This window comes from Telopea speciosissima, unplaced genomic scaffold (assembly GCF_018873765.1).
Source record: "Telopea speciosissima isolate NSW1024214 ecotype Mountain lineage unplaced genomic scaffold, Tspe_v1 Tspe_v1.0012, whole genome shotgun sequence".
Classification (NCBI taxonomy): Eukaryota; Viridiplantae; Streptophyta; class Magnoliopsida; order Proteales; family Proteaceae; genus Telopea; species Telopea speciosissima.
The window spans coordinates 1,316,703-1,337,126 of record NW_025317348.1 but is presented as its reverse complement, the minus strand read 5'-3'; the positions used below and the strand labels follow the sequence as shown (position 1 = coordinate 1,337,126).

At 46.9% G+C, this 20,424-nt stretch overlaps 1 protein-coding gene and 3 long non-coding RNA genes across 4 annotated transcripts in view; 1 reads left to right on the top strand and 3 right to left on the bottom strand.

Annotated features, from left to right (window-relative positions):
* LOC122647158 overlaps nucleotides 1–6,261 on the bottom strand; it is an 11,194-nt gene extending 4,933 nt beyond the window's left edge. Inside the window, exons 1-3 of the long non-coding RNA XR_006330814.1 lie at nucleotides 6,189–6,261; nucleotides 2,680–2,684; nucleotides 2,488–2,494 (exon numbers count right to left, since the gene is read on the bottom strand). This is a non-coding gene — a long non-coding RNA (uncharacterized LOC122647158). The remainder of the gene's footprint in view (nucleotides 1–2,487; nucleotides 2,495–2,679; nucleotides 2,685–6,188) is intronic.
* The window catches only part of LOC122647156, a 63,371-nt gene extending 56,986 nt beyond the window's left edge, over nucleotides 1–6,385 (bottom strand). The window contains exon 1 of the long non-coding RNA XR_006330812.1: nucleotides 6,365–6,385. This is a non-coding gene — a long non-coding RNA (uncharacterized LOC122647156). The remainder of the gene's footprint in view (nucleotides 1–6,364) is intronic.
* The window catches only part of LOC122647144 (cytochrome c oxidase subunit 3-like), a 99,680-nt gene that overhangs the window by 14,454 nt on the left and 64,802 nt on the right, over nucleotides 1–20,424 (top strand). Inside the window, exon 3 of the transcript XR_006330808.1 lies at nucleotides 10,686–10,731. The gene's annotated coding sequence lies outside the window, so the exon portion shown is untranslated. The remainder of the gene's footprint in view (nucleotides 1–10,685; nucleotides 10,732–20,424) is intronic.
* On the bottom strand, nucleotides 14,757–18,403 carry LOC122647155. The gene is made up of 2 exons (XR_006330811.1): nucleotides 15,893–18,403; nucleotides 14,757–15,798 (listed from the first exon to the last, which is right to left on the bottom strand). It is a non-coding gene; the product is annotated as an uncharacterized LOC122647155 (long non-coding RNA).

Genomic DNA, 20,424 nt, shown 5'->3' with positions numbered 1-20,424 from the left:
GGTAGCGTCATTAGTCGCAATAGTCCTTCTTAGTAAACTACAGCCTCGTTGTTAATTGACTATTGACTCGCCCCCACACCACAGGCTCGATAACTAGTGCGGGAATGCTGGCTAGTATAACAGCCCTTCCAGTCTCGAAATAGGCTGTGGCGTCAGGAAAGAGTGACGAATATCGATTATTTGTAGGGGCTCGTGCCTTCGTTCCAGCTAGGGTAGTTTCTGTCTGTCCTCCGGCAGCGAGTGGAGTAGATGAACGTAGCTAGTATAGTCTATAAAATGATATTTTAGTTTTTTAGATTATTGTACCGTCGGGGAGATTATTGTATAGTGGGGGCTCTTCTCTTAGGGTTTCGAGTTGGAACCTCTAGTCTCGGTCTCGTCTCACAGCAAGCTGTGTGGTCTAATCCTAGCTATAGGTCCTTCGTCCATTAGTCGGTATTCCGTTAGCAGTTCACGAAGTGAACGAGTTCAGGAGGGCTCCTTCACGGAGTTAGTGAGGCGACTGAACGAACAGAAAGCGGGGAGGCGGCTACAGTACTTAAGACCCTAAAACACGTATACCGACTGAACGAAGGGTTCAGGAAGTATCTCCCCCACTTACTATATAGGGCTGACGGCACTCAACTAAGGGACTTCGGGCCAGAAGAAAAAAAAAGACTGTTTACTGACGGGACTAAGGGACGAGACGAAATAGATCTTTGGCTTTCGAGTATTCACCTCCTTCCCTTGTCAGGCCTTTTCGTCGAGATAGTCCGGTGTTATTCGAGTTCCTGCTGTAAGCCTAAGCCTAATAAGGTTCTTTATTCCTCTTCATTTTCCCTAAAATCTCGTGATCCTAACCCTCTCTATTCCTTATACCCGGGAATCTCTTTTTTGCCTCCCTTCTTCCAACGAGTTCAGTCAAGCGAGCGATGAAGCGAGCCCTTAAAAGATAGTCATCCTTACTTGACTTCTCTAGCGTTGAACGAGTTCCGGGCTAAGGACGAAGCTCGTACTTTAGGTGGAAGCTTGTGGAGAAGTTGAGCTTGGACCCCCAGATCCAATAACCGTTTGAACACTTCTGTCCAGAACCTCCCAGTGAACCTAGGGTCCTATCACTGATGATGGTCCGGGGTATGCCCTAGTACTTTAGATCATCTTTAATAAATCATCTAGCAGCTTATTCTGCTGTACAGTTAGTAGGGGCTGGGGTGAAGATGGCATAGAACTCATGTCTAGTACAACCTTTACCTGCCCAGATCTCGATTATGGAACTTCTGTCCACTTCACAAGTCCATCGGGCTGGCAAAGGCTAGCACAAGCAAGCGTCCCTAATTCCATTCCACCTGAAGGTTTGCAAGCTATGGTGGGAAGTCTATTTTCTCCCCAACCAATTACCATCACTCAGAATGATTTTGACATTCGCAATCCCCATACTCGACCCCTGTATGTAGAGGCCTTTGTAGACCACTACCAAATCAAGAGGGTGGTCTACGATCAGCTGGTGCAGGATTGAATATTTGCACATTGAGTACAGCTAGGCAGTTGAATTTGGACCCTTCCTTCGGATCCTCACTACAGCTGTTCGTGCATATGATGGGACCACTCGAACCGCGCAAGGTATAGTTCGACTTAATCTCCAAGTGGGACCCCTTGTTCGGTCAACTCTATTCCATGTAGCGGATATAGACGAAACATATAAAATGTTGCTAGCACGACCTTGGATCCACGCCAACTTGGTTGTGGCATCCTCATATCTCTGATGTCTCAAGTTTCCCATGAACGGAACCATTATCACTGTAGTTGGTGAACTTGATGTTGAGGAAGAATGCATCATGCTTGATTCCCAAGATTGGTTCACTAGTGATGTCCCTACCTTGATAGCGACCCCGTCAACCCAAGCTTCATTCAAGTTCAGTCCCTTCTTCTCGATCCTGTATTGATCCACGACCATCCTTGGTATCCTTTTTGGATATCCCAAATTAAATTCGCGATCAGGGTTTTTAATTCGCTCCTCTATCCCACGTTGAGATTTTATAATAAGGTGGGCTTGGGCACAAGCTCAACTTCTTCGATTAGGCTACCACCCGGGGCTTGGTTTAGCTGAGGATGGGATTCGCTACCCGATTAGTCTCCCTACGCTACTAGGCACCTTTGGTCTAGGCTTTGACCCAAAAGTCCACTTTGGATTGAGAACGTCCCCCTTTTAGGTAGTAGGGGGATTCATAGACTGAACTTGACAGGTTCCACTGCGGAAAGCCCCTCGCTACACAAGTCGCGTCACCGCATTCGCATATTGACTCAACTAGGGCGGGTAGCCAAAGCAGCGGTGATGAAGGCTCCGGAGGAGATTGACCGGAACTGGAGTCTCACGAGGGATTTAGCAGTTCCGTGGCTGCATATTAAGTCGAGCACATGTGACTGAGTCGCCCGTACCTGAGCTCGAGAAACAAACCAAGTGATCGTAGACCACCCTCCGTTTCACGAGCAGTGGAGACAACGTTTCACACGTTGCCTTCACTAACTGAGCTGACAAGTGTATGAATGAAGTCGAAGCAACAATAAAACTTCAGAACTCTTCTCCACCGCCCCTTTACTAGTAAGGGCCGGAGCAGACACGTGGAGTTCACTGGAAGGGAGAACGGCGGAAATGATTTCTTGCAATGCAACGGAACTCAAAGCCTGTTTCATAGGCTGTACTCGTACTCACCGGCTACACGGAACTCGTCTAACAAGTTCTCGTCAAGTCTACGTGGACTTCCTCGTTAAGTCTGAGTGGTCGAGTGAATTGATGAACGAGCTATAGACAGAACTTGGTGGAGCCTTTGGAACTCGTATCCATAACCGTGAAGTTCAGTCTACGGAACGTAGACTTCATTCACAGCGGAACTTTCTCTATTCCGCTATTCCCTTTGGTTTTGAGGCGAACTAAGGGGGGGCCGGGGCGGACTGCAATTCTAGTGAGGTTAGTCCTCTGTTCTGACCCGATTGGAGGCTGGGGAAAGGGCACTCTTTCAGAAAACCCCACCTAAAACATATGACGACCCCCCAGTCCACTTCCAAAAGTCCTTCTTTCTTGTGGTGGAACCTGGCATTCACCCTCCCAGAAGTGATTATCGCCAAAACAAAAAAAGACATCTGGAATTGTTGCCCTATCCCACAAAGGAAAAGTCCAAGTATAATAGTCTCCGTCTCATATGGCGGCGGGGGCTGCGTCCCCCTCTCTTTCGTCGGTTAAGTGCTGGATGGGGAATGATTCAGTCGGCTATGTCCCTCCCGGCTTCCCTGTCACGTCCGAACGTAATCAGAGAAGACCTACCCAAGCACCACCTTGTGATCATAAAGGTAAATATCCCATACAATCACAGGAAAGAGTACAAGAAAGAAAAGAACTGAAAAGAAATAACAAAGGTGAAAAGACAAGCAAAGACAAGCGCAGCAGGGGTGGGGCGTCCTTCTAAACCGGGGACGCATTAAGCCCAACTAGGCAAACAAGTTTGGGTAGGGCAACTCAAGGTCCGGTGGAACGATGAGAACAGCAGACACCGGCGGTTACTCACCGAAACTGCGAAGGGACGGTGCGTACACAAAATGGCGGCTGTTCTTGTTGTTGATCATTCTTCTGTAACTATTATACGCAGGCGGGTTAACAACCAAAAAATGATAGTGTAATGCGAGCGTTTTTTTTTTCCTTTTGTTTATGTCTCTTTATCGGGGCCCTTTGATCTTAAAGGGCCAACCAATTAGTAAGTCACTCGGCCCACTTTTCCAGTTCATGTAAGAACCAGTATTCATCTCCCTGCCAAGGGCGAGTCCAGAAGGCCTAGTTTGGGCTCCCAACGGAAGGAACTCTGGTAAAACAAGAATAGTTATAAAAATCACTCTTTTGTGTGATCAAGTGATGAGAAAGAGGTCAATAGGAAAGTTTATCGCACGTTAGAGTCGTTTTTCATGTGTAAATCGAGAGAGGACAATTAGCCAGTGCCTTGTGTCGCACTGATCGCGTGGGAATCGAACCCCCCGAGGGCAAGCAAGCCCTTCTACCCCATTCGATTATCTTCCGACAACCATTCACTCTGTCTATCACCAATCGGCGTATTCGTATGCAAGATCAGCCTCCTCTCCATATACGTATTAACGAACAGGCGGCGGATGGCGATACAGATCCGCCGCTGCGCAGGAGCTGGAAACAGAGAATCCCGTGATAGGCAGGGGCGCGGGATCCACCCAACGGGAAATAACGCTTCTGTTATGGCAGTGGGTGCAGTGTGACACACGGAAGAAATCGCGCTTGGGAGAGAGAGCGAGCGGCTTGCGGCGCTTTCAGCGGGCGCCTTTTTCGGAAAATGGATAAAAAGTCAGTGGCATTGGCCCAAAGGCCGAACCATTTATTCCGTGCAACCGCTAAGTCAGTTTTTTGGCCGTTAAAAATGATTCCGCAACTACTCTCCCCTTCCGACTAACCGAAAATTCTTACACCATATTGATAAGGCAGAGTTTCGTTTTCATTCGATGTGCCTTTAAAGACAAAGTTTAGTGATAGTTTCGATTTGAGCTTTTTCCATTAACCCTCACTGAGTCATTCAGAAGTGAGTGAAGGGGCGCGGAAAAAGGCTCATGAATTTCCGTAAGGAATGGACACTGGACCAGGATGAAATGCGGGAATATCGGGATTGGCGGATTTGTATGATTGAAATAAGCCTCAACTCAACACGACTAGTAAATTCAAATTATAGTCTAAGGCGGATTTCTTCAAATTGTTGTAGTATAGTATGTGGGTTTTTCAGTAAAGACCCCGACGTATAAATATTCATTCTTTCTCACACGGGCGGACAATATTCACCCAGAGCCCCGTTGCGACCGCAATGCTGTTCTTGAAGGAATAAAAACCTTAGGGCAAAAAAAGGGAATAGAAGTCAGGAATACGACACTTACTCTATAGGGGGGCGGCCGGTGAGCTCAACCTCGAACCATCGTTATTAGTTCCTATTCTCTCCCTGCACGAACCTCGGTCCAATCAAAGCTTTTGTTCGGAATTGAGGGCTAGGGCCGGTTAGAACTCCCATTTCCCGATCGGAGGTTTGAGCTGCTATGGCAAGCTTTTTTTCCGAATAGTGGGTATGGGGAACCCACCGTACCAACACGATTGGCTGGTGTTGCTGATACCGGACCCGTAATAACCCCGATTGGAAGGGCAGGCTAGTCTTCATATGGCTCTGGGGATGCGAGGCTTGATCCTACCATTGAAAGTTCGTATCCGTATTCGACGACGGAGAAAGAGCATTAGTTGCTGTTTTCACCCCACCTTTACGACCAAGGGATGAAATCTTTCTCCGAGCGGGGGGGCGTGATCCTGCCGATGAAACCTTTGTACCGAGGTTCGATCTGCTATGGTGAGATTGGGACAACCAACCTCTATTCGGGAAGGAGGGAATGGAGCTGCGATTACCACTTCTATTGGGGTTGCCGCTGCTATGGCAAGGGGGGGAGGCTTTCAAGGGTGGAATTGCAGAACAAATGTCCAATATGCTCTATCCGAAGATCCGTATCTCTCTTTCAAGGCTAGACCACTACCTCCGACAGCAGGGAAGAATGTTGGGGAACTCAATGTGGATTCATTCAAGGTCTTAGCTGCCAGGTCTTCTATTCAATCAGATCTAAAAAGGACTCAATTGCAGGGCAGGTGCGAAAGCAGCTGAGTCTTCTTTTCCCTCCATTAGAAGTGGAGTGACTTCCTATCCTCCCCTATCTGCCGAGCTGATCGTAGACCACCCTCTCTCAAAGCCAATACATATGTTTCACATACCCCTGTCTGTCAATCAGAACTTTGGTTGCTCACCAGTAGACAGAATCTGGAGTACGCCCGGTTGTCCATTACCTGTCCGTGCTCCGATCCACATAGGGTGCTTCAACCAGGTCCCGATCTTGATCTACTGCGCCTGGACTGGATCAAAGGCTTGAACTACTGGATCAGTTCAATCGAATCAACTGAATCCATGGGGGCGAACACTACTAGCAGCTTTCGACCCAGCAAGAAAAGGCCTACCGCTAGATAAACGGGCTTACGCGCCCATGCAACCAAGCAACGGCTGATCTACGACCACCGTTGCCTTGACTCTGTTAGGGGCGCAGTAGTTTGATTGCTGCGCGTGCTAACGCGTCAAAGCATGCTAACGCACAACGGTGCTCTACGATCAGGGGTGGTCTACGATCAGCTCGACCACCGGGAGAGAGTGCTCTACGATCAGCTTACTCTCCATTGGGCTCATCCCTTGCTTGGTTCTGGCGCGCGCCTTACTCAAATAGGGGCTCATGGAGCAATCAAACTACTGCGCTACCGCGCCGCGCTAGCAGCAAGAAAAGCGCTAACGCCCCAACTATAAACGGGCGTGCTAACGCGCCCAGCAATCAAACTACTGCGCTAACGCGCAACGGTGGTCTACGATCAGCTAGCCGTTGCTTGTTAGGGGCGAGTACTACACGAGCTCGTAAGTCAAGTACGGAACGAGCCTTGTCTACGAAGCATAAAACCTCACTATATCAATGAGTGAAGGGCCCGCCGAAGCGAGGGCGGCTTTGATGAGAGCTCAGGGCCGAAGGTGGCTTCGCTTAGTACATAAGCTGATAAGACCTGCGGCAGATACAGTAGAGCGCATGCGAAAAAGGAGCTTATTAAGTAGACAGCAAAAAGGAAATTGCCTGCTATGAGACAGACAAGCCGCTCCTTCACTATTGCAGAGCGGCTTCGCTCAATCAATGCTACAACATTTTAGTTGAGTCTAAGAATGTGGTTTTTGCTAGTGGATTGGAGCGGCTTCGCTATCCCATGCAAGTGAAGGGCCAGTCCTCCTATCGCGAACCTATCCATTTATCTACCGCATCGGGGCGAAAGAATCAACTCCAGAGCGCCTAGCGCGAAGAGGTTGCGCGTTAGCACGCGCATCCGTCTTCTTGCTTGGTTGGAAAGCTTTTTTTTGGCAATAAACCGGAAGGCTCAGGTCTTTCTGAGCCAGGCAAAGGGTTCGGAGTTGGGTCGAAGGAGGCCAACTAAAACGGAGTTTAGTCTTAATAAATCGCTTGGGAGCTCACCCTCACCCTAGGAGTCGGAGTCACCTGTGAAAGGAACGGAGTTGGGTCCTAAGCCTAAATCGGATCGGCTTGGGTTCGTATGAATGGAACGGCATAGGAAAGCAACCATTGTACGCTACCACGCTACAATTAATATTCCGAAAGATTTGATTGCTACTATCGGGCCCCTCCCCGCTCATTAGTTGATTCAGTACCAACCCGCCTAAACCTGACTGACCGCTTCTCTTGCCGATGCCAGTTATGCTCATCCTTTTCCTGCCCTTACTAGTAAAGGGGGAGTAAATGATTTGATATCTCATCCGAGAAAAGGATTTTTTCGGGAGCATTGCAACTCGTGGGGAACGAGAAGGAAGGGAGAGCACAGTTAAAGCCGAGGGGACTCCGTAGAATATGCTACATGCCGGCTTTTTCGCTGCGAGATCATATTCTCCTAGAGCTACCCCATTTGATCAGGACCATGCGTAGCAAGAGATGACATAAACGCAACTTCCGGGCTCATATCGTGCATCGCTATTTACCCCAACAGTATACCCAAACAGAGGTTCCTATCCGTACGGGAACCTCCTTCGGGCCCATGACGACAGGGACTAGACTATCTGGGGGTAGGAACACGTAGTAGCTAGTCTCAGTCGAGCCTATAGCTGTCTCCCCCTCCTTCCATTAAGATATCTGTCTCTCAGGGAAGGGAGGAGCATAGAACTATGTTGATCTCCATGAATGTTGCCTCATCCTTCTCTATTGGAAAGGCAGGTTGCATCTTCGGCCAGGACCCGGGTTGTGGAGAAGCAAGACCAGCTTGCCCTCATCTGGAAGTCTTGCACATCCCTCCTTCGAACTTGAAAGGCCAATTGTTGAGTAAGGGGGGGTCGGGGGCGGGAGAAAGAACACTCGGGATTGAGAGGCCAGCCAGGTCGATCGGGGAATGGAGGAGGCGGAAGAAGAGGATAAGAGGCAGGAGGAGATCTTGGAGAATCTATAGCTGTATAAGAATCAAATAAGGAGTCCACTGCTAATCTCGAGGGAATCACGGGATACGGCGATGTAGGGATGGAATGAACACTCACAGCTAGGGGTAGCTAGGATTGGCCACATACCACTATCATGCTTGGATGGGCCCCTGCAAGAGTTTCTGTTTCGAGGCCAAAAATAAAAAATGGATCTTTATTCGGACTATTGGCCTCTATCCAATGAAGGGTCTGAAAGAGCTGGCCCTCCGATTATTCCTCCCTCCCCTCTCCCTAGCCCTTGCTGTTGACTCCTGCCCCGGCCTTAGATCAAGAGCAAACACAAGCTCCATTCCATCTCTATTCCTCCGTTCACTTCTCCTTCCGAGGCTTGGCAAGAGCTCCGTTAATCAATAGCTCATGAACTCTTTTATGCTGCCCATTCCCATCCCAGGAATGATTGAATAAAGTTATCTCCAGCAAGAAAATGCAAATAGAACAGTCAAAAAGAAATCGAGGGCTATGTGGATCCCCTTACCATAAAAGGGCATTTAGGAAATGGAATAAAGATGGACCAAGCTACTGTTGAATGTAAGCAAAATGAACATGACTAGGGCCTAACAACAATAGGCCTTCTTCAATAAGCGAACAAGAAGCATCAAAGATTTCGGATAGGATCCACGGGCTTTGGGATAGCAAGCACTAGCTCCCAGTGCGACTTCATAAGAAGGGGTCAAGGAGGAAATACAGGATAATGAGAGAGACGTAGTGCTTACTATGGCGCTTCCTTCGGAGCCCAGGAAAGGTCCGAAAGCACCTGCAGCGGAACTACCGAGCAAGGGTAGCAGAAGTCTTAGTAAATACATGAATCGAATCTGGGGACGGATCGGGGGCTACAATGTTGGCTGGCAGAGACCTTGCATGCATGCAATTCTCTCAAATCAGCCTTTCTCCAATCCATTCTTGGAAGATAAGGGAATAAGGAGTTTGATGAATAGAGGGGATAGAAAGCTACCGTCACTATTGTCGGTACCGAGTCCTTGCTCGACTTTGGATGCGGGCGGGCCCATGCCACGCACGGGATCAGTCCCCTTGTCATATATAGCATGGAGATCCCTTTCCAAAATTCTTGCTTTCCCTTTCAACTCAAATGTCTTCGCACCACGAGGCAGCCCCGTCCTCCAAGATGGACCATTCCTTTCGGTCCACCATTTCAATCTCCTCCCCGAGTAGACGGAGTTCTTCTTCTTTCTCCGCCACCCCCCGCTCCAAATTGGGATCCAAGTTTGTTCGCGTGGCCCTTCCTCCACCTCTGCTTTCCTCCATCGGACCCCACTACCTCGTAAGGGCGTTGAGATCAAGCATGAGCCTCTCCAAGCCGGGAGCAGTTGATCCGTATACGTATACTTCGGAATGGAAACTAAACCAACATAAATAGATTGACCTTGGGGGAGAGAGCTGAAAGGTGTGCACTGAAAGGGGTGGGGACCTGCCAGCGTGGATATCTTAGGTTCTGATGAATGAAACTGGAATTTGCAAACAGAAAGTCTCACTCCAAGAATTCTCAGCTTTGAACCTTTGATCCGGGGGCCCCCGTTCTATCCACTAACCATGTAAAAAAATGATGGGTGGAATGGTGCGGCGCTGTAGGAACCGGTCGGATTCGAACCGACGAATAGAAGTTTTGCAGACTCATGCCTTAGCCACTTGGCTACGGTTCCCTATCAATTCCATGTCTTTCCCCCTTGTCCGACTTTGCTTCACAGGGTGATACCAGTACGTATATCAGACGGAATGCTTTGGGAGGAAGGGCACAACATAGGTGGAGATGGATTTTCATAAAGACTATATAAAACTTGAGAATCTAAGAGTTCTCCTTACCTGAACCTTTTCCGTGGCGACAGTATATAGAAGCATTTAGGGATTTGTTGATGATCCATGATTACAAAGTTGATCAAGCCTCTGAAACCGGACTCTTTCTTCCCTCTCGATTCCATCCATATCCCGAACCCGAACCTGAAATCTGAATGATCTGGAATTCCTTTCCAATTCCGTATATCAACTAATGGGGACAGACCGGGAGGGAAGAGATAAAGCACCCCGCTTACTTTTTCTCTCCATCTCCAGAAAAAAGCTTTGTGTGCTCTGTCCTTCACTCCAAGACGTGTATCATCCTTTCCTTTAGAGTTGTTATTAATATTAGGCTCACCCGGCGGGGGACAAAGAGAGTATAGTCAGTCAAATGTAGTTTTAGTGCAAGCAACCTCGATTCCTTACTATAAATTTTTTATTTTTTTATTTTTTTATTCTAATCTAATGAATAAGAGTTTTATTAACGACTGGGACACCAAGGGACTAGCACCTACTTCCCTGACATTGATTTATCAATTCGAGCAACTTGCACTACTTTTGATTCTCACCCACCCAGCGTAGAAAACCCCTAACCTAGGTTAGCAGCGTAGAAAACGGAAGTGCGCGCTAGCAGCGAAGAAAACTACATGTCGCTAACGCGCCCCAGCAAGAAAAGGCCTACTCTAATCATAAGGGTGGTCTACGATCAGCAGCAAGAAAAGCTGATCTACGACCACCCTATATAAACGGGCGTTAGCGCCCCCGCATTTTGAGTTCTGGCGCGCGCCTTACTCAACCAAGCAACTCCAGAGCGCGCGTTAGCGCCAGAACAAGCAAGCAAGGGATGAGCCCAATGGAGAGTAAGCTGGTCTAAGACCACCCCTGATTTACAACCAGCCTGCGGTCGAGCTGATCTACGAGCACTCTCTCCCGGTGGTCGAGCTGATCTACGAGCACTCTCTCCCGGTGGTCGAGCTGATCGTAGAGCACCGTTGCCTTGACTCTGTTAGGGGCGCAGTAGTTTGATTGCTGGGCGCTAACGCGCGCTTATAGGTTGCGCGCGCCTTACTCAAATAGGGGCCTTTAGCTATAGTGGGGCCCTTGATTCTTGCCGTAGCTTCATTTGCTCTTTAAACTGTAACAGTTCTTTATTCATGCAAATCTTTCTCTTCAAAGTTTCGAGTTTTCTCTCTAATTCTTCTCTTTGCCTCTCCAGCTTCTCAAGCTCAGTAGAATCTTTTCTGTCTGTGTCCTCCAGTCATGTCTTTGATTTCGTCTTTCTCTTTCCCTACCCCGTCCTCGAGTTCTCTTAGCTCCTCAGCCTCCTTGCCAGCGTTTATTCTGATATCGAATGTGTTCTTCTCAGCCCTCCTAAAGTTGCGGAATACTTCAAGAAAGGGAGTAATCAATGAGCAGTCAAACCCAAGAGAAGTAAAATGTCTAGCCTCCCTCTTCCAATATCTCAGTCTTAACAAGCCGGCATCCTTCACATGAGTCACAGAGCTTATCAGATAGACAAACTCCTTGAAAGACCGCCGGATAATGAACCTTCTTTCTTTTTGGTTCTGTAACTTCTCTTGAGAAAAGGCAGGGTGATCATAGATCACAAACTGAAGAAAAAGGGATACTCATCGTACATGATCTGATACTCAGGATTCTGTGCTAAGGGTCTGGGGGCTGTTAAAGGAGTCTCGTTGCTATCTCTGGGTTGACATAGTCTCTCCTCACGACGGTCTGCTAATAGACCTCGTTGAATCAATTTCTGAAGTGTCGCAGCTTTTCCTTTGAAATTGCCAATCTCTTCGCCAATCAATGCACTGACATCAAACATAAGAGATGAGGTATTGTCGCCCAGGTTGACCCCCATAATCTCCACTGCGTTTACAGCCTGATCTCTATCTTCAGAAGGAATTTCGCTCACAGCCAGCCGAGCAGAAGTCTCAGGTTCAGTACCCTTCGTGTTTGGAATGTCTGGTCTTACAGAGCCTCACGACCAGACGCAGGTGATTTGTCTTTGTGCTGAGATGCGGTCTCTACAACAGTTCCATGTTCTGACATCTCCACATCAGCAGTTGTTGCTAGTTTGGAAGGAGTAACTGTTACCTCTGGTGTGTTGTTCAATAGAGATAAAGGCTGGAAATCCCTTTCTGGACTCTGTTCTGAAGCAGTTACTTGTGAGGCGTCTTACAGACCATGATCTAAAGAAAAGAAGGAGCAGGGAAACATGAGAAGAAGAGAAAGAATGAACAGAAGGGTAAGAGATGATTGTGAAGAGTTTTTTTAGAGTTCAATAGCTGGGAATAAGGCTTACCTTTCGTAAGTCCAATACCCTGATTTCAGAGGAGTCTATACTTGAGGAAGCTCTTGGTAGTGGATTTCGGGCTGCCCTTCTTCTTGCAGATACTAAGGCTTCTTGCAGATGTCTCATGACTTCTTCGTGGGACGGAATATGAATTACGCCTGGAATTGGGATTCGGAAATAGAAAATGTTTTGAATAGCCAGAGGTAAAATATTCATGAGAGTTGTTCGATAGCTGCTCGTAGACCACTCTCTCCCGATGGTCGAGCTGATCGTAGACCACCCTTGTTCTTCTTGATTCTGCTGTTTCTTCTCACTCCCCAGAGCCTGAGGTGTCGATACTGGCAGAGACTTCAACTGAGTGGCATCTTCTTTGTTCGCTTGAAGGTTTATATTCTCCCTGGTCCTTTTCTTGGCCATCTTGCTGCTCAGGAACCCCGGTCACAGAGCCAGTGGCCTCAGGACATTGAACATTCCCTGTTGGTAACCAATTCCAAAACCAAGTGAGATTGAGGTACTGAATAAATGCAATGATGAAAAAGTATGAAGAATACAAAATGAACTGAAAAAGACCACAGTCGGATTGAAGAATCCTACTCACTTGGTATATCAGATGGAGAAGGTTTTTTTTTCCTGTAAACCCTAATTTTTGCCCTTTTTCTTGACTGTGGCCCTCACCTATAATCCCTTCTCCATCTGTCGAAGAAATATTTCGTGCAGGGCCGATTTAATGAGGGCCGACGCTTTGAACATTACCATCCACCATCATTTCAGTAATTTCGTTTCTTACTTTCACCTCATTGTACTCTTTTGAGGGTGTGCCTGATGTAGTGGGTATCCCTCCTAGTTTCCTTAATCTTTTGAAACCACTAACAGATGATTTAGTGGTTTTTGCTTTCCTCTTGGCGGGTGTTTGCACATCTGCATCTTTTCTTTGCCCTCTCCTTTCAGTCGAGTGTCCTTCGTTTGCTCAAAACTCTTTGCAGCAGTGGCTTTTCTTCTGGGGGCTTCTTTAGCCAATCTCTCAGATTTTCTTTGTGGTACGGTTGCCTTTTCTGCTTTTGAAGCATCCGCTGCTGCTCTTTCCGCCATGGAAGTGGCTCTTGTCTTCCTCTTCTCCATTGTTGGAGACATGGACACCTTCTTCGTCCGTGTCTCACCGAGCGAAATTTTTTAGAATGAGGTGATGGGGTAGAAGTCTTTTTGCCTCTGATCATGGCTTGTACTTGAGCAAGCGGAATTTCCTCAGAAGGATCAATAGACTTCTCTGAATCAGAACTTTTTTCTTCGTCACTCTTGTTTCCCTGAGCGTCCTTATCAACAACCTTCGCTCGGCCCATCATAGCCTTATCCTTGAAATCAAGGTAAGGCCTCAACTTCTGTTTCAGTGAAGTCTTTCAGGGCATTTCTCAAATACCTCTCATACAGAACATCATTTTGACCTACTCTGTCGCTGCCTGGGACATAGATATGCAAACTCTTTGTTGATGATTGTTCTGGTGGAATTGTCCTGCATGCCCTGTACTATCACAGTTTTCCTTGAATGGAAAGGGTAAATTTGATCATTGCCAAATGGCTTGGATACCCTATGAGGTTTATAAACAGTAATGCTTGCTTTCTTTTCATCAATGGAAGTCTTTCCAAAAGTCCCTCTTCCCATGTCCTTCTGAGGAACTCCGAAGATGTGTGATGGAGTAACCATTCTCAAGTACTTTAAACATCTTCTACTCAGATGACCATTGTGATACATAGACTCCATGCCTCCCTCCTTGAAGAACGGCTCACCGGCGAAAATCTTTTTGCTATATGGCCTACATTCAATATATTCTTTACTGTTGATGATCTTGAAATACCAACCTGTGCTCTTTTGAGGCCCTTTCACATCACCATATCTTTCGCCTCTCAATATCCCTTCTCCAGAGTTGGGGGCTGGAGCCAATGGAGGAAAACGTTCATAAGCCCAAAGGGTCAGTAACCAGAAGGGTCCATATAGATTGAAACTCATGCCGTGCTGATTGCGGCTGATGTTGGCATTTCTTTCTCTAAGTTATAGAGCTCATAGAGCCCTAAATACAATTGGGCCACAGCAGTACTTGCCCAGCAGATGCGCCGTCCATTCATTAAGCGAGCAAGAGTTATGAAGGGAATTGCAGAATAATATCCATTCCCAGGGGAAGAAGAAGAATAGTAGTTCCTCCCGTTCCCCTTCTCTTGAAAACTCTGTCAAATTTCGTAGAAGTGGGTGTGCCCCCCCTCATTCATCTACAGATAACAGCCCGTTGGCGCAGGGAATGGGCGCCCCCCTGGTACTACTAAAGTGACTTTCGCAGCGAGGCTGAGCTCTCAACATAGATTTACGATTTGTTCCATAGGAGAGGGGGAGAAGCGAGCTTCAGCACTTGGATGACTTTGCTGCGGAATAGCAAGAACCGCTTCATTGACAAATCGAGCATAGTTGTAGGGAAAGGGATTCACAAGGGCTCGATCGAAATCATCTAGATAGAAATTAAATAGCACTAATGTAAGAAGGCCTACGGGTGGAATACCGGATTCAGTTGACCAATCTCTTTTTTAATCATCAAGAATAGAAAGACTCAAGAAAGACGGAATCAAATTATAAATGAGAGGATCCGGCAAGGAAGGTTCCAATTTCGATAGAAGACGATCTCGAGCTATTGTATGTAAGCTTTGATTGAAATCAACGTATAACAACATCTTGACAGAACCTATATTTTTTATTTATTTGATGAATTCCTCTTTTCCCTTGCCTCTTTGAAAAGCAAATGAATTTCTCAAAAATAGAGCGGAGGAGTCAAAAGTCATACTGAGAATGCGTGAGAGCGCCAAGAAAATAAGATCATCCTTCGCTGAAGGAATGCAAGCAAAAGCAAGTTCGGGAATCTCTGGAGCATATGCACCCTGCCAGAACTTATTATTTTAAGATTCCTTAGGAAGGGCAACCCGGCGCAAGGAAAATATTTAGTTGAGCCCGATCGCACTGCCCTTGTGATTTGACTGACTTCAGCATTGCTCAAGTTGGCGTATTCTGCTCGAAAGGTCTGGAATACTCTCTCTATTTCTAACAGAAAACGATCTAAAGAGCAAAGAGACGAAAAAGAATGAGTCAAATTATAAAGATTATTAAAATAAAAAAACTTTTTAGAAGAAAGAACTAGCATGTCAAAACACAACCTTTATCTTTTAGCAACTTAACAGGGAGGGGACCCACCCCTATGGGTGCGGCTTGCTCAGCGAGAGAGGGGTCCTGATAAACTAAAAAAGAAAGAAGAGAACGTGTAATTAGAATTCGTCTTTTGTAACTCTGACGGAGTAAGATAGACTTCTTCCGGCTAACCCTTGATCACGAGAACCGCAGGCGCGCCTCAGGGGCGCCCTGGCAAAGCGAGATTCTTCTGTCCAGCGGGACCACCCCGGTTTCATTTTCGGACCTTGCAGCAGTTTGCTTGTCCATCTTGTTAAACTTGCATTAAATTAAGTAATCACGGATGTATGTTCCTACTGAGGGTGGTCGTAGATCAGCTGGAACCAGGTCCACACATAATCCGGAGGACAATCTTATCTAACCTTGAGACCACACCTTTTTTGGATTCCATCTTCCTCAGGTGCTTGTCTTCCCTGGCATGGCAGTTTTAATAAGCAGTGAGCTGATATTCGTCAAAGTACAAACATGACTAAGGTGATAGCATCTGTTAAAAATGTGATAGACTACCTGTGTCATGTCGCGCGTTGATTTGAAGAAATCCCCATCATCACACATGGGCCAGCCCAGAGAGAAGCAATCAGCCGACCGGAACAATACCAACTACCATCTCTCCTCTCTCTCGCTGCGGTTAAAAAAAAGTTCTCGTTTCTGTAACCGCGTCTCCTAAAGCGAGACTTATTAGAATCATTCCTACAAAAACTGCTAAACCAACAGTTCGAGTGCTCGGCTTCAGATCTAAAGGATCATCCACTTTCGGCTCGGTGAAAGCCTCCATTACTCGGTCATGAATGTGGGGTAAGGATGCGGGCAGGGAAATTCCAACTTCCGCAGAGCACATTCTGGACCTGTCGCTTCCTTTATTAGTTTAGCCATGTCAGGGGAGATGCTGTACTTGGTATGGACCAAGAAATCTATAGGAAAAAATTCTTCCAAATCCTAACAAGAGGCATGTAAGCAATACAAAGGAATGGTCTCGACAGTAAGATAGCAGGAGCGCGTTGTTGCGTAGTGCTCTTTGCGCGCTCTGAGTGCAACTGCCTACCTTTCTTCTTCTCGAGTGAAGTAGATTACTATTGCTCTGCGCGCTAGGGCCTATAAGACTATGCTTAGTACGCGCTAGCCTCTATGCCTTTGCTTCGCGCTAATGCCCTTTTTTGCGCGGTGTGCTCTGTTCGTTGACGGGACAAGAAACTCAACAAACAGGAGAGTAGGTTCGAAGATCAAAGACTTCGCTCGCCCTTAAGGTGGTCCAGCGCATTCCAAGAGGAAGACGGGGAGGGAGTCAACAAGGGGATTTCGCACCGATCTACAACACTACTGTTCATCGCATTCACACCTCTATTCTTTTTTATGCTATAATAATCCTTATTATTTTCGTGACGAGTGAATTGAGCCTTTCATCTCCTCAACCAGCTCAATTAGGGCGATATCTACCCGTGAAAGACGTTGCATAGGACTAGGCAAAACCACCTTTTTAAGGCAAAATAAACTCGAAAAAAAAGACCACCTCAATAGGAACTTGATTCTTTGAAGTTGAGTTAGCAAACTGACGTCGTAACGAGCGGTTCAAAGGCTGGATCGGTCCACTGAACACCAACAAAATCGAAAGCTTAATCTAGCGACACACGAAAGTCAGAACGAGATTCGGCAAGAGGTTTTTATTCCTTCCTTTCATAGGTTGGAGCAAACCCAGCATTTACATATGAGATTTCCTTTGGTTGCTTGCTCCAACTGGACAAGCCATACTTCACACCGACCCAATCAAAAAGAAGCGAAATCCGAACCTTCATTTCTATACTCGGTTCGAAGCAGGTGGTTTATCCCACTTTATTTGGGCAAGGTCTCAGATCTACTAAGATCTAGCGGGGGAACAGCTTCATCAATCAGACTCGGACGCGGAGGGATTGGGATCTACCTAATCTTATGCTTACTTACCCCACCCCACCTGGTGGAACTAAACAAAAAACTACAACCTACGCTTTGGGAGCACTACCTTAGAAAAGAAGCAAGGTGCGTTTCGCCATTTCCATAAAAGGAAGAAAAAGAAGCCCCCGCTGAAGAAAAGGAAAGTGATGCAGCTTACCCAGAAATGGTAAAGTACTCATATAACATTAAAGCTTTTTTTCAAGTGTTGGAAGGTTTGGAACCCTGAGTGTGAAAGCACTCGGGAGAAGGGAATCGACAACAGGATATGTAATTCCCTTTCTTTGGTTTGGTAAGAAGCTTCCTCAAGGATCGGAGGTTTGTGGTACGGTCAGTTCACTCGAATCCACTGACTTCATGCACGGGGACTCGACCATCAATCCTTTCTTCTTGTGATGAGCTTGACTGGCGCGCCCTAAGGCCGTCTGTTTTTCTAAGTTGAGTACTCAGTGGAAGGGCATAGCGATTCCTCACCGACGTAAGTGGACACACCACATATTGACCAGTTCGTGCCTACAAAGCGAACACTCCTCTGAATGAAAGTTCTGAGAGGTGACAGAATGATTTGATGAACCGGTTCGGGGGAAGGAATCAAACGAGAAAACTAGCCATACCTAAATAAGCCGGCTGATGATGTTGTTACCGGAAGGGGTTTAGAGGTAGTTTCCAAACCGGAGGGCTTGAGAATCGATCTTTCTAGATTAGAATGAAGATTTAGTTGGCGTGAAGTCTGTTTTTTCTCTTTCTGTTTGAACATAACTCGACCTGGGCTACTTAGCTTAAACCACCCACCGACCTCTTTCACCCTTAGGTTAGGACCAAGAGCTCTTCGCGGTAGAGCTTTGCCTTGCTTTCTTGGTCGCTTCGGTGCTATATTGGTTATGCCCTTATATAGCCCTGTGCGTTAGCACAGTGCTTCTTTCTACAACGTCATATTTGGAATCAAAACCAAAAACCTCCTTCCCAAGATCTTCAGCCTCTGTTTAATCTGTGTCGGTTTATTCTCCATTAGCATATGCTTCATCTGCTTCTGGTTATAAACCAACTAAACCTAGCTTCACCTAATTCTTATGCGTATGCGTTCGCTCTAGCTATGTATCACTTATCCTTTTCTGCTAGACGACCTGTATCGGCGGATTCAAAGTCCATATCCTTTTGTTCGCTGCTTCATTGCTAGCTGAAAAGCTATCTATTGCTTTTTTTGAAGCGGACGATTCGATTCCGCCTCATCAGTGTCAGCCTCTGTTGTCGAATCGGTTCTAGAAAAACCCCCTCCTTCCCTGGTTGGTTTATAAACTACCCTTGCGTATTCAGATTCATATGCTTATGCCTCTTCGTATGCGTCTACCGATGCGTCTTATGATGTGGAGGAATCGGGATATGTTGGATCGGGAGAAACCAGAGAGGATGGTTATGGTTCGGTAAAAACAAGATGATATGTTGGTTTAGGAAAACCTGGAGATGTTCGTTCGGCTTAGGATTCTTCAGATGTAAGTAAATGCTGAGGCGGAGGCTTCCCTTTCATATGCGTTGGCAGGCCCTGTGAACCTTTTTTTAGTTGTATGACCAACCTAGACCACCAGGCGCTGTAAGCGAAACAATCTCAAACGAGATTGAAGACAGAGATTCGAGCATTAGGCAACGCAAGTTCGAGGAAATGAAATGAAAAAAAACTTCCTTAGCCTTTCCGCAGGGTCAAAGAGAACTACTATAGATTGTTTGGGCATACTTAGCGCTTAGATCGAAGAAGGGATGCCCATCCCCAATGGGAGTAGTAAGTACTACCTTAGAGACGCAAAACATAGGTTGGACTGGCCTTAATCAGCCTTTCCTCTCACCACATGCGGAAGGCTGCCTGCATAGAAGAATTCAAGACAGACAGACATTGTAACAATCGCAGATGAGGGGTAATGAGAAAGTGAAACCCAAGTGATTGCAATACCGCTCATCAAATGGGAAAGCTTAGCGCGCAAGGAATTGGACTCAAAGATGCCTGCGCCAGGACCTTGCACTCACTAAAAGTAAACATCAAGCCATTCAGCGCATCTAGTCATGAAAGCACTCACGGAGGTTTTGCGCTACATCTCCCGCTGATCGAGGTTGCCTGCTTTGGATTGGAAGTGGCAATCCTGAAGAAGAAGGCTGAAAGGCAGTCGCTATCGCTCTCGGACTAGAGACCTCATGCAAGCTAATACGCTGTGGGAAAGTCAGAAAGCCCGCCTCCCACTCTCTCTTCCCCCAGCCTGAGAGAAGCAACCTGAGAAAGCTTGAAAGAGGCTATTCCCCTCCGATAGAGAGAACCAACCTTTCGGGCTGTTGGGAAATTCTGTTTGGGATGAGAGCATAACAGATTCAAGCGACAAGGCTAACGTGGTAACCCCGCCCTATCAAATGAGAATAGAGTTGTGGATAGCCAAAAGGGAAGAGCATGATTAGCGATTATCCATTGAATCGAGGGAAAGCTGCCACCACTTCTATTATCTACGTATTAACAATGGCCTCGTAGTGAATGAAGATGCTGAGCCTTCGAATAGGGACCTTTCTCCCATCAATCCAGCCTTTATAGAAATGGTAACCGGGTCGATCCTATCTCATGTCTTACCGCTGGCTGCTATTTCCATCATTGACTCGGTGATCCCCCTTAGGGAGAGAAGCATCGATTGAGTGGGAACAGAAACGATTGTGAACGAGAAGCAGCCTATATACCTATTAACAACCTTCTGCGGATCTAGAAATAGCTGGATCTCCCCTTCTGAATTGCGAGAACCTGATCAAGCCTACTTCTCCGCCTATGGGTGGGTTGGTGGGAAATAGCATTTATGCACTCATCAGAAATCGGGAATTTGCAATAGCTAGTTCGGGTCGGAGGCGCTGAGTGCCGGGCAGAAGGTTACCATACTGCTTTGCTTACCCCGTAGTCGAATAGTAGGGTTGCGGGGCTTTCCTCTATAATGCGGGGTTGGCTTTCTTTGGAGAGCACTCGTAAATCTAAGGCCCCGTTTCGCGTGTTTCCGGTTGGGGCCCCTATTTCCAGAAGGGCGGCGCTTAGTCAAAGGCGATCGACTGGCTGGACCTACCCGAAATGAAGTAAGATCCACTCTCTCCAGCTTCAACCT